Source organism: Equus przewalskii, chromosome 10 (genome assembly GCF_037783145.1).
Source record: "Equus przewalskii isolate Varuska chromosome 10, EquPr2, whole genome shotgun sequence".
NCBI classification, from domain to species: Eukaryota; Metazoa; Chordata; class Mammalia; order Perissodactyla; family Equidae; genus Equus; species Equus przewalskii.
In genome coordinates, this window is record NC_091840.1 from 45,435,533 (window position 1) to 45,448,294 (window position 12,762).

The following is a 12,762-nucleotide window of genomic DNA, read 5'->3' on the forward strand; positions in this document are numbered from 1 at the left end:
GAAGGGGGCAGAGAAACGGGCCAGGACCTACAGGGGCGTGGGGTCCAGGGAGCTTGTTTTTTTTTTTTTCTCTGCTTTATCTCCCAAAACCCACCCTGTACACAGTTGTGTATCTTAGTTGCAGGTCCTTCTAGTTGTGGGATGTGGGACGCCGCCTCAACATGGCCTAATGAGCAGTGCCATGTCCGCGCCCAGGATCCAAACCCTGGGCCGCCGCAGCGGAGCGTGCGAACTTAACCACTCGGCCACGGAGCCGGCCCCCTGTTTGTTTTTTAAGATGTTCTTCACTAGAGCCTGTTTGCATGCTCATGAGCACGATTCAGGGGGAAAGAGAAAAACTGATGCAGTCAGAGTGAGAGGGCCAAAGACAGCGAGATCCAGGGCTCCAAAGGAACAGCTTCCGCGCTGTAACAGGAGGGACTACAGTATACACAGATGAGAAGATGGTGGAGTTAGCCTCCGAGGGCTTCTATTTCCTCCATGAAGTCAGAGGGGGTCATCAGCGGAGAGGGAAGGTAGGGAAGGGGGTGGGAGTTTGAGGAGAAAGAAAACAGAAAGAAACAGGCATTCTGTGTGGTGGGAAATCAAGCTACCCTCATCACATGAGAGGTTCGTGGGGGACAAGGAAGTAGAGGGTGTTTGCAAACACAGGTTTCCAGTGCCCACGCCCCGGCCTCTGGCCAAGTGCTCCTATCTCTTGCTGGGCCTCCTCCAATTAAGTGTGATCAAGTCACTGCCCTAATGACAGTGCATTCGCTCAGCAAATATTGACTTCACCTCTTCCTCTGGGCCAGGCACTGTGCCAGCAGCACTCTGGGGACAAAAGACCCAGTTCCTGGCTTCCACAAGCTGTCTTCCTCAACAGCCTCAGGATTTTAAGTTGTGGACATGTGTCACTCTTTTTGGCCACCCAGCTGCTAAACCCTCTTCCTGTATTGGGAAGATCTCCCAATCTATGTAAATGAGTCCTTCCTTCCCAGTAGAAGCTCAAAAGCCCTTTCCCAGCCTCCCTCGCAGCTTGGGCTCTGCCACTCAACACACCTACCCCAGACTCTGAACTAGGACTTAGTGACGCAAATAAGCAGGGGCCCAAGCAGGATCCATGCTTGCAAGAATGACAGCAGCGACAGAGCCTAGGGTGGGTGGGGGCAGTGACTATGGTGGGAACATTGGAGGTGTAAGCTAGAGGTGACTTGGCCTTCATTTGGGGTGTTGCTCCTGCCTTTGGAGCCACCAACCCTCTGGGAGATTCTGTGAACTACCCAACACCCTTTAAATAAACCTGCTTTTTATTTCAATTAGTCAAGGCTGGTGTCTGTTGCTTGCAAATAAGAATGCTCACTGATGTGAGGTCCCTTGAGCTGAGCATGGCATATAAGCCCATCCACGGTCTGGCCCCGCTTCCCCCATTCCTACTCTCTGCCACTCGTCTCAGCTCAGGGGCTTCTCACTCCCCCTCCCTGCCTTCTTATGGGAGCAGCTCCACAAGTTCCCTTGGGGGGACCATCCCTCACCCACTGCAGGTGATTCAGGAGGCAGGGCTATCAATCAGTGGCCAGGCTCAGCCTTCAGCCTCTCCCCCAGGAATTTGAACCTGAACCTGAAGCAGAGTGACTTGGCTGGAGTTGTTTCACCCGGTGGGCCATCCTGAAGACACTGCCCCAGAAGTTCTTTTGAACAAGACCCCCAGACCCACCCTGGTTCCTGCCCTCCCCAGAGCTGGGCTGTTCAGCTTCTCCTTTGGGGTCCCATTTTCTTTCTGCAGAGGTCCACCCAACACCCCTCTCCATGGCTATCAGGATCCAAATGTCCTTTAGTTCTCAGGTAGCCATATGCTCTAGAAGAGCTTGGCTCCTGCCCAGCCCAGGGAGTGGGTCTTTATTAGTCTACTCCATTGTCAGTGATTGGTTTAGACAGGAGCATGTGACTCCATTCTGACCAATGAGACACAAAGAGAGTCCGCTGCAGGACTTCTGGGAAAATCTGTCTTCCTCTTGAAAAGGGACACAAGGAAGGGATGTTCTCTTTCGCTGCCTCTGAGTGTGGTTGGGTGAGGATGAAAAGCATGGTGCTGAGGCACCATCTTTCCACCATGAGGGGACCAGCCTAAAGGCCAAAGCCAGCTTGGCGAGGACTACAGAGCAAAAAAGATGGTGAGAACCTGGATCCATAATGACCTTATTGAGCCAATGAGTCAACCACTCCTGGGATCTGCAAACTGCTTGTTCTATGACATAATAAGTCCTCTTCTTGTTTTAGCCATTTTGAGTTGGGTTTTTAATTACTTACAGCCCAAGGTGTCCTAACTAACGCCTTCCAATGAGTTCCTCTTTTGCTTAGTCAGCCAGACCAGATTCTCTTGCTTCAACCCAAGTCTAACTTATGTACCGGATAACTGCACAACTCAGCTCAGAAGGACTTGCTCCAGGAAGCCTCCCCAGACCTTCCTTCTGGGTTAGACCCTGCACCTCCTCAGCGCTGCCTTCTCTGACGGCACCCACCACTCTCTTTTTTATTTTATTTAAAAAAATTTTTCCTTTTTCTCCCAAAGCCCCCTGGGACATAGTTGTGTATCCTTAGTTGTGGGTCCCTCCAGTCACGGCATGCAGGATGCCGCCTCAGCATGGCTTGATGAATGGTGCCATGTCCATGCCCAGGACTCGAACCGGCAAAACCCTGGGCTGCCAAAGCAGAGCGCGCAAACTTAACCACTTGGCCACGGGGCCGGCCCCCACCACTCTCTTAAAGTCACCTGCCTCCACCGCCAGAGGTGCAGAACTGCTGGGGTGTCCGGTGGTGCCTGGTACACAGAGCTCATCCATGCATGCCTGGGAAGCGAACGAATGATTTAGCCGATGTAATTCTAGACAAAAGCAAAGAAACCAGGTGCTTTAGTTAGCCAAGGTGACCTTACTGTGGGTAAATGTAGTTTTAGCAGCCAGAGGAACCCAGGGTAGGTACCTCATTCCTAAGAGAGCAATGAGTGCACCAGGCATGTCAGGCCTCACCTCACAGACCTTTCTCTTTTGACTCCTCTGCAGAATCTCGCTGACAGACCGCTTAAGACAGCCTGCAGGGAACGCTTCAGATATGTCTGTGGTGTTCTGTGTCTTCAACTGAGCCGTGGGCTTTGGGATGGATGTTAATTTGTTAATTTTCTTATTCTCTATACCTTATACATACTACATTTTGATGCACACACTTCCTATTTAATAAAAGAAATAAATCATCCAAAAAAAAAAAAAAAAAAACACAGCCTGCAGAGCCTCGTTGAGAATCTCAGGTCCCAGGCCTTGACTTGCTTCTGCTTCCCTGCTGGCCTGAGCCCAGCACTTTCTCCAGGGACCCACATGTGTCCAGCCAACAGCACATGCCAGCCTCTGACCCCAAGTTGGGAGCTTCAGCTAGGGAGCACTCAGGACAGGGTTCCCAGTGTCCCCAAACACTATTTCCCCCACAAGGTTTATTTTTAAAGTCACTCTTCATCATTTATTTTAATTTTAAAATAATACCTCTCAATTGTGGAAAATGTGAAAAGTAGAGAAGTAAAAAGGAAGAAAAATCACCACAGACCCATTACCCTTGACAACCATCGACAGTGCCTTGCTGTACGTTCTTTCAATACTTCCTTCATTTATATAGGGATATATAAAATTTAAATAAAAATTTTATGTAAAGCAATAAAATTGGTATCATGCTATATATGCAGCTCTGCATCCTGCCTTTTCTGCTTAACGTAGACCGTTCATTCCTTCAGCAGCTCTCCAAGTGCCTCCATCTGCGAGGCTCGGCACTAAGGCAGCCACGGGGAGCCCAGCAGGCAGAGCAACCCCACCCTCTACCCGCCAGGAGAGCACAGTCTGATGGGGAAACAGACACGCATCACATGGCCACGTCCATATTTAATCGCACCCTGGAGGGAAGAGTACGGAGAGAGAGATCCAGATAGTTGGGAGAACTGTGGGGGCTCCCCTAGCCGGTGGGGGTGGGAAGGCTGGGAGCGTTTGAAGATTAGAAGGACTCCACTGTGGGGGTGGGTGGTTCCAGGCGGAGGGAACAGCATATGCTGAGGGCCTGAGGCCAGAGAAAACACACAGTTAAGTAAGAGAAGAGAAGTGTGGTAACAGGCACAATTTTTAGAGACTACAGAATATCTTACTGTACGGACAGACCGTAATTTATCTGTGGAGCATTTAGATTGTCTCTCATTTTTCACTCATAAATTATCAGGGCAAAATTGGTTACGTTAGTTGCCTCCTGGGAGGGCTACTGGGAGCTTGGGGGCTGGGGTGAGGGAACTTCACTGTACACCTGCCAGGAAGTTTTGATTTATTACCATGGGAATGTACCTATTGAGTCTTTTAAGAGTCATTTAAATTAAAACTAAATAATGTTGGAATGAACGTCTCTATGCATAAAGCTTTGTTCAAATTTCTCAATCTCTCCCTAAATCAGAGATTCATTGAGTCCAAGTCCTCTTGACACAGGGTGACAAGTCACCTTCCAGAAAGTTTAGCCCATAATGCCTTAAGTTCTACATCCAGAAAATCACCCACTATGGGGGCTTTCAGAGACTCGTCCCTTTCCTCTGCCTTCCCAGCGGGACTGAGCTACTCAAAGGAGACAAGAGCCGTGTGCCTCATGTGGACAGGAGGACTCTCGTGAGGAAGTCAGACCTACCCATACTGTGGGCATCCACAGACATTCACTGGATGTTCCCCAAAACATTATTAGGAAGGTATTCATATCCCTAGTTTACAGCTCAGAAAAATAAGGCTCAATGAAGTGTGATGATTCACCCAAGATGGTGGAGCCGGAAGTCCAACCAAGATTGATCTGGCATCCAACCACGGGAAGAGAGCTCTCTCTCCTCTGAGGCCACTGCCCCCTCATTGACCCTCTCCCAGCCTCTCCCCCTCCAGCACCCCAACAGGCAGCTCCCGCACCTCCCATGAACTGTGTCCTTGCTCCCTTGCCAATAAGTCCAGTCCTCCCCGTCTTCACTATTTATTTCCTCTCCTTGTGCTTCACACCCATGAGGCTGGGGAGTGGACAAGGCAGATGGGGGAAGAAGTGGAAATTCTGTGTAATACCTTCGTCTGTATCACAAAACTTGTCTTAAGTGCCAGCCCCAGGGATTTGCTGGAGTTGGTGCGACGGAGGTGGGGCTGAAGGTCAGACTAAATTGGACTAGTAACCCCAGGGGGATACTTGAAAGAGGTTGCTAAAGACAGCATTTCCGGCGGGAACGCGAGGTGGCAGTGGGCAGCAGGCAGCATGCAGGCCTGATGGCCAGGTCAAGCCAGCTTAGCCGGGCTGGTGGTGACAGGCCTGGGTTCACACGTCCTCCTCTGGAAACCTGAAATCTTGCCTTTTCCCCCCAATAATGAGTTGGTATAAAAATGGATCTTGAATAAAATTGTCTGCAGTTTTCAAATTTCAAACTGCATTAGTCAAAATATATCAAATTTCCGTGTACTGACTTACCACCTGCTCAAGATCTGATCGTTTTTCAGCTGGAATATATTGAAATATGAATCACCTCCTGAGAGGAAAAAGTGGGGGAAAAAGCAGAGGGAAGACCCTATCAAAATGTGCCAGTGGGCGAACAGGAGTCCTGTGCTCCTTTGGGCTCCCCCAGCCGCCCCGCCCCTCCAACAAAGGCTCCTGGGTGGCCCAAGCCCCTCAGCCACTTCCCCTTGATATCCAGTCTCGAGCCCGAACCCCTACACTCTGGGCAGTCCATGCCACACAGTGCAGACCATGATCAGTGCAAGTCCTCCAGCCTTTTAATAAGCAGCTACTATGTGCCGGGAGCTCATTCTTTCAGAGAGGCAGACTCTAATCATACTGCTAAATCTGACACTGACTTCCTTGTCGCTCACTGAGTTAGCAGCACTGGACACAGTTGTCTCTCCTTTCTGGAAACACTTTCTTCTCTTCAGAGATAAGGCCCTGCTGTTTATTCCCCTGCCTTGCTGGCTGCTCTTCTTGGTCTGTTCTGCTGGTGGCTCCTCCTCTGCCTGATCTCTACCTGTCCTGATTCCTGAGGGCTCAGCCCTTGGACCTGCTCTCTCCCTTAGCCACACCCATCCCCAGGGGAGCTCACCCAGGCCCCAGTTTTAAATAGCTCTCCACGAGGATGAAGATCAGACATGTGTCTCGGTCCCGAACTCTCGACCAGCCCACCCAACTGCTTACCTGACGTTGCTATGGGGATATCTAACAAGCAGCTCAAACTTAATGTGCCCTACAGGTGTTTCCCACATAGGCGTCCCTATCTCAGAAAATGAAAACTCCATCCTTTTGGTTGCTCAAGCTGAAAATATAGACATCATTCTATATTCCCCCCTTTCCTTCAGTCTCTTTGCCTTTAATCCATCAAGTCCCATGGGTTCTACCTTCAAAACATATCCCAAATCTGTTCACATCACTCCATCCGCGCTGCCCACATCCTCTTCTAGGTTGCCATCTTCTCTCCCCTGGACCACTGCAACGGCCTCCCTCCCTGTTCTCCTGCTTTTACCTCAGCCCATCACCACCCGCGGCCCACACCACGGCCACAACCATCTTCAAAAACAGTAAGCGCTATCATGTTACTCTCTTGCTTGAAACCTTCCAGTGGCTTCCCATTGCACAAGAATAAAATGCAAACTCCTCAGCTACCCACAGCGTCCTCATGACCGGCCCCCGCCACCTCACCACCCCCGTCTTCTACCATTCTCCGAGTCGCTGGCCAGATTGGCCTCCCTGTTCCTACACCACAGCAAGCTCATTCTTGCCTTGGCAGTTTTGTTTTGTTTTATGGTAAGATACACATAACATAAAATGTCCCATTTAAACCATTTTAAAGCACACAATTCAGTGGCATTTAGTATATTCATGATGTTCTACAACCATCACCACTATCTAGTTCCAGAACATTTACATCGTCCCAAAGGGAAACCCCACACCCATTAGCAGTCACTCCTTATTCTTCCTCCCTCCACCCCCCACCCCCCCGGCCCCTGGCAACCATTAATCTGCTTTCTGTCTCAGAGGATTTGCCTATTCTGGACATTTTGTACAAATGAAATGATACAATACACATTTGCCTTGGAGTTTTATCACTGACTCTTTCTGCAGGAAGCATTGTGCCCCAGGCCCTTGCAGGACCACCTCCTTCTTAGTATTCAGGCCTCAGCTCAAGCATGCCTCCCGTCTAAAGCAGATGCCCCACCCCCCCAACCCAGTCACTCTTGATTACATAAGTACCCTGCTCTATTTCTCTCTTAAAACTTAACACTCTCTGATAGTATCTTAATTGTTTGTTTACATGGTTATTGTCTTTCCCCCTCTCTGCTTGTTCCCCGTGATGTCCCCAGCCCCCAGGACAGTGCCAGACACCTAGGAGGCGTTCAACAATTATTTGTGGATGGAGGGAACAAGTGTGCTATTAGCCTGCTCCGTGATGGAGCCGTCTACAGTGCTGCAGAAACATGCAGGAGGGAGGAAGCAAGCAGCGCTGCCAGGGAGTGGAGGGGTCACAGAGGGAAGGCAGCCTCTAAGGGGGAGTAGAGGCTCAGCTGGGATCCAAGGGGCAAGAGGGAGGGCAGCCGGGTGGAAGGAACTGCAGGGTCAAAGGCCTGGAGGCACGAGACAGCATGTCTAGTTCGGAGTCCTGTGATGTCTTCTCCTCTAGTTTGCCATTTGTCCTCTAAATGTTTCTCCAACCTCCATGGAGCGGAGACACGATAGACGTCCAGGAGCTGGGTTTGATACAAGATGTAAAGTACTGAGAGGAAAGAAAGGAAAGGGTTTTTTTCGGTTGTTCCTTCTCCCCTCACCATGGTCCTAGCATGTGCTGGACACTCCCACAGACACAAAGGGAAACAGACTGGTTCCAAGTTTCCTGATTTTGAGTCATCCTCCACCACCTTTAAGAGAGACGGGAAGGTGGAAGGGGATGATGAGGTATATTATAGACAATCGTCAACTGTGTTTTGAGGATGGGGCTCCTAGGAGGGAGGCAGAGCTAGGATGGACCTGGGGCCCCCACACAGGCCCTCCCCGGCCTTATTGTTCTGAGCTGAGCTGCCAGCCCCTCTGGGTACTGGGCTGTCTGTGAGCACTGCGTCCTTCATTTCTCCTGATCGAATCAGGCCCGGCTGACCCAGGCCCTGTAGCTCTGGGAGTCCAGCAGAGCTCCCAAGAGGAGAGGCCCTTCCCCATTGCTGAGGGGCTCAGGAGGGCAAATTCAATTGTGCACAAGGCAGGAGCCATTAACCTGTCTGTGGACTGTGGTGCCCCCACCCTCTCTCCCCTCTGCCAGCAGGGCCTGTCCAGGCTGCCTCTGCTGGATCCCAGCCTCCTACTACCTCAAGGGCCTCGTGCTGCTCCTGGGCTGTGCCCAGCCTCCTCTCTCCCTCAGTACCCCGTAGCTTCCATCACCCCTGCCTCTAGGATCAGGGAGGATTTTGAGCTCAGGAAAACAAATCCATGAGGAATTTACCCCCTCCTTAGGCCTGGCTCTTAGGCCTTCCTCCTCAAACTGCTGGGGGAAATCCACCCTTAGGAATCATAATGGGGAAGAGGCCCTGGAAGCAGGCTGGGGCCATTTGAGCAGAGAAGTCTGAGGTCTCAAATAGCTAGAGTGTGGTCGAGAGCTGTGCTGTCCGGACAGTAGCCACCACCACATGTGGCCCCTGAACACTTGAAATGTGGCAATTTCAGAGATTTAGTACAAAAAAGAATACTTGCTATACCGATGACATGTTGAAATGGCAATATTTTGAATACATTGGGTTAAATAAAAATATTCACAAATTAATTTCTCCTGTTGCTTTTTACTTTTTGAATGTGGCTAACAGAAATTTCAAAGTAGAGGCCGGCCCCGTGGCCGAGTGGTTAAGTTCGCACGCTCTGCTTCGGCGGCCCAGGGTTTAGCCAGTTCGAATCCTGGGTGCGGACATGGCATCACGCATCAAGCCATGCTGAGGCAGCATCCCACATGCCACAACTAGAGGGACCCACAACTAAAAATACACAACTATGTACCGGGGGGCTTTGGGAGAAAAAGGAAAAATAAAATCTTTAAAAAACAAAAAAAGAAAATTCAAAATTCAAAGTACATATGGCCCACATTTCTATTGGACAGAACTGGTCTTGAGTGATGGACACAGGTCCCGGGTGGGCATGTCTCCTTGGCCCCATGGACTCCTTGTCCTTTGGGGAGGGGACCAACAGGAAGAGAGCCAGAGCAGTGCCCTCTGAAGTGTGGTACTGCTTGAAGGAATCAGACACTCAAAAGGCTGTCCTAGACGAGTGCAGCTGAAAGACCAGTGACTTCTCCGTGGAGGGATGTGTCCAGAAAGGTACTGGAGACAGCTCCCAGGAGGGGCGTGGCCTGGAGAAGCACCCCCGGGAGGGGCGTGGCCTGGGGAAGCTCCCCCCGGGAGGGGCGTGGCCTGGAGAAAGTCTCCAAGGAAGGGGCGTGGCTTGGAGTGGAAAGCAAGGAAGAGCTTTACTGTCGCAGGTTGAGCACTTACGTGGTGCCAGGTGCTTCACAGGCACTGCGGATGCAGCTATGGGCAGCACAGACCCAGTGGCTGCCTTGGAGTGGTTCATGCTCTCATAGGGGCAGCAGGCCCACAGACAGCTCCCTGTGGCCCCTGGGGAGGAGGGGCAGTGACAGGAGGGTGCCCAAGAATTCGAGAGCCCCAGGAGGCAGCTCTGAGTAGAGAGCCAACAGAACTCTCTGGGAAAGTTGGCTTAGCAGATCCCCGACCTGGAATACCACAGATGTGCGAAGGGAAAGAGGAGAGGGAGAAAGAGAGAGGAGGAAGAAGAAATAAAGGGAGATAAAAGAAAGGAGAAAGTCAAGAGAGGGAGCAAAGAAAGCAAGGTGGCTCTCGGGGTGTGGGCTCTGACGCCAAGAACTGACGAGGCCCCACCAGGAGAGGGTCTGAGGGGTTAGGGAAAGAATATCCAGAATGGTGCTGAGGAAACCCAGTGGAAGTTCCCGCCTGGGAACGGGGACGGGGTGGTAGGAGGCTGCGAGGGTCACATGTCCTCGCTGCAACAGGGAGCTGTGGGTGGTACCACGTCGGGACAAGCCAGGGGCCTGATGGAGAAAGAAGGGCTGTTGCAGGTCTGCTGGGCAGGCCAGGCTAGGGCCACGACTAGTCTCACTGTTGTCTCTTCTCCCATACCCCCGAGGAGCCCTCTGAAGGGACACCCAGCACATTTACTGTGGAGGAGGAGCACAGGTTGGGAGCTCTCCTGAGTGGGTCTGGCTGACCCTCAAGGGTGCAGAGGGGAGTTAGCTCGGGCCGAGTTGGCCTGGGGCCTCTCCCAGTTTGCTCTCCTGGTGAAATCCACTGGCCACTCTCTGCCCAGCCCCTCCCACTCCCCCGCCCCACCACTTCCCAGCCTCCTGGGAGGGCCCTCCTGCCCTCAGCCCTGCCAGCCACACATCCAGCCCACTCTTCACAAAGTCTGGCTCCTTTGTCCTGGGATTTTCCCCTTCACCTGGGCTCGGTTTATCAAATGGCCACATGGCCACCGTGGAGGACTGCGGCTTCTGTCTTCCCCCACCCCAGAAAGGGAAAACATGCTGGCTTTCCCTGCTTCAAAGTCCAGAGCACCTTCTAGGCTCTCCCTAAAGCTCCGCTTCCCGCTCAAGATCGGGCCAGCTCGTTTAGGAAGCCAGGATGGGGAACAAATCAGCAGCACCTTGGAGCTAATGAACGATCCGAGCCTTCGGCTCAGGTCAGCAGCCCCCCACCAGCCTCCGTGGTCCTCTGTGATGGCTCATTATTCCAGTATTCCCAGGAGACAGACGGAATTTTCCCCAACATCGCCTAATTACATTCCAGCTCTACATGATACGGTGACATGTGTCCAAGCCGCACACGATTCCCAGTAAAACCGAGAGGAGAGTGTTCCCGCAGAGGGTGCGGGGGGCTGTTTTCATCTTGAGGTGTGCATGGAGAGCTGCCACCTGGGGAGGCTCCGGGATGCCACCCCCTCTCCAGTCAAGAGCAAGCCCCCCCTGGGTGACTGACAGAACTAGCCCTGAGGCACAGAGGGACAGACAGAAGAGACTTCAAAGGGAGGACGCTGGGGAGAGGTGTGTGTGTAGGAATGTGTTTCCTGGGCACCTGCCACAGGGGATGGGAGAGGGTTCTGATCGGGAATCTCAGGAGCATTCCAACTCCTCAACACAGGGCTCCCCTGGACTGATTCCTTCCCTGTGCCGAGTGGAGCTTCTCGGCGTGTTCCCAGCCTGGGAGAGTCCCTGACATGGGGGAGCACAGGCTCTCTCTTCTGGGGCCCTCTCTGTGCGGCCCCGAGTCTCAGAGACAGCCCCCACCCACTAACAGAGCCAAGGGACACCGATGGGTGTGGAAGTTCCTGGAGGACAGAGTAGGCTCCTTTGCCCCTCCCCTCCCTCCAGCCCCTGGTCTGTCCCCCAGTGATGTGAACTAGAGCCACTGCAGGTCCCTGGCCCGCAATCTTAGCTGGTCCCAGCACTGTGGCTGCCCCAGCATTATTCTATGTGGCCTTCAAGCTTCCTTTCCCAGTCCCCTCAGAGGCCATTCCAAACCTTCCCCTCTTTTCTTAAATCCCTACCCTTGGCCTCCCGGCCTGACCCCTCAACTTCTCAGCATCCTCACACATCAGGCCTTCTGCCTAAGCTAGCTTTAGTCTGGCTCTCTCACTTCTCCTCACTCCAAGGTTTTAATTCAGATGTGCCTACAGGAGCCAAGCAGGAAACAGAAAGGGTGAGTTGGGCAGGCAGAATGGGGCAGGCTGCAACTCGGAAGCCAGGCCCATCGGAGGGCCCCGGATTCCAGCCACTGCTGCCTTACGGGAGGGGGGTCCTGGTTTATCATGTCTTTCGATTTTGCCAGAGGCTGGGAACCAGGATTTTTACATGCAATTGGTTGACTGCAAATTCAACAAAAACCAAAAATGAATACAAAACACTGTGTGAGCCAACCCAACTGCACCTGCAGCCTGATTCGGCCCAGGACCGTGTTTTCTCACGGCTGCCTCTCGTTCTGTACCAGTGTGCCCTCTCTCTCCACGCCTCCACTATGGACTGCTCCCTCTTGGCCCAGAGCCTCACTCAAGTCTCTCCCATTGAACAGCAAACCCCACCTAACCAAAATCTCCCTGCAGACACCGCCTCTCTCCTGCTATCCCCGCGTGCACCCGAGGTAGGCCCACTTCCTCTCCTGGCTCACTCTCTTCAAGCCCCTGCACCTGGGATTCCACCGCCTTCTCACACGCAAACTCCCTGCTGTGCCCAAATCCAGCAGTTTCCAGTCTCTATCGTGCCTCAACTGCCCCCGGCGGGCAAAGCACCCCTCGAAATCTCCCCCTGACCCCTATTTCCTTGACACAACTATCTCCTGGCTCAACTCCAACTTGGGTCTACTCTGGACAGTCCTTCTCAGCCCATCATGGGCACCTCTTCTCATTTTACAGACAGTCCCTGGGGGGCCACCATAACCCAAGCAAATCCATCTTCCTCTTAGCTCTCTCCTAGCTCCAAGTCCGAATCTCCAATGAGCCCCCGCACACGGCCCTTGGGATCGCCCAGACTCTTCCTACTCAGCATGCCCCAAACAAACATCACGCCCTCCAAAACTTCTCCCCTCTTCCTGGGTCTAGTGCTCTGGGTCCTAAGCCAACATCACCTCCCATCTCACGAGCCTAGCCATGTCAGCCTGTCGTGGTTTCCTGCACATGCATGTTCTCTCCCACCTCCAAGCC

General features: G+C 52.5%; 1 protein-coding gene and 1 long non-coding RNA gene across 2 annotated transcripts in view; one reads left to right on the forward strand and one right to left on the reverse strand.

Moving 5' to 3' along the window:
* Window positions 1-12,762, reverse strand: part of RTN4RL1 (reticulon 4 receptor like 1) — a 67,387-nt gene that overhangs the window by 12,805 nt on the left and 41,820 nt on the right. The window lies entirely within an intron of this gene.
* LOC139074121 (uncharacterized) lies at window positions 1,976-3,251 on the forward strand. The gene is made up of 2 exons (XR_011523577.1): window positions 1,976-2,153; window positions 3,042-3,251. It is a non-coding gene; the product is annotated as an uncharacterized lncRNA (long non-coding RNA).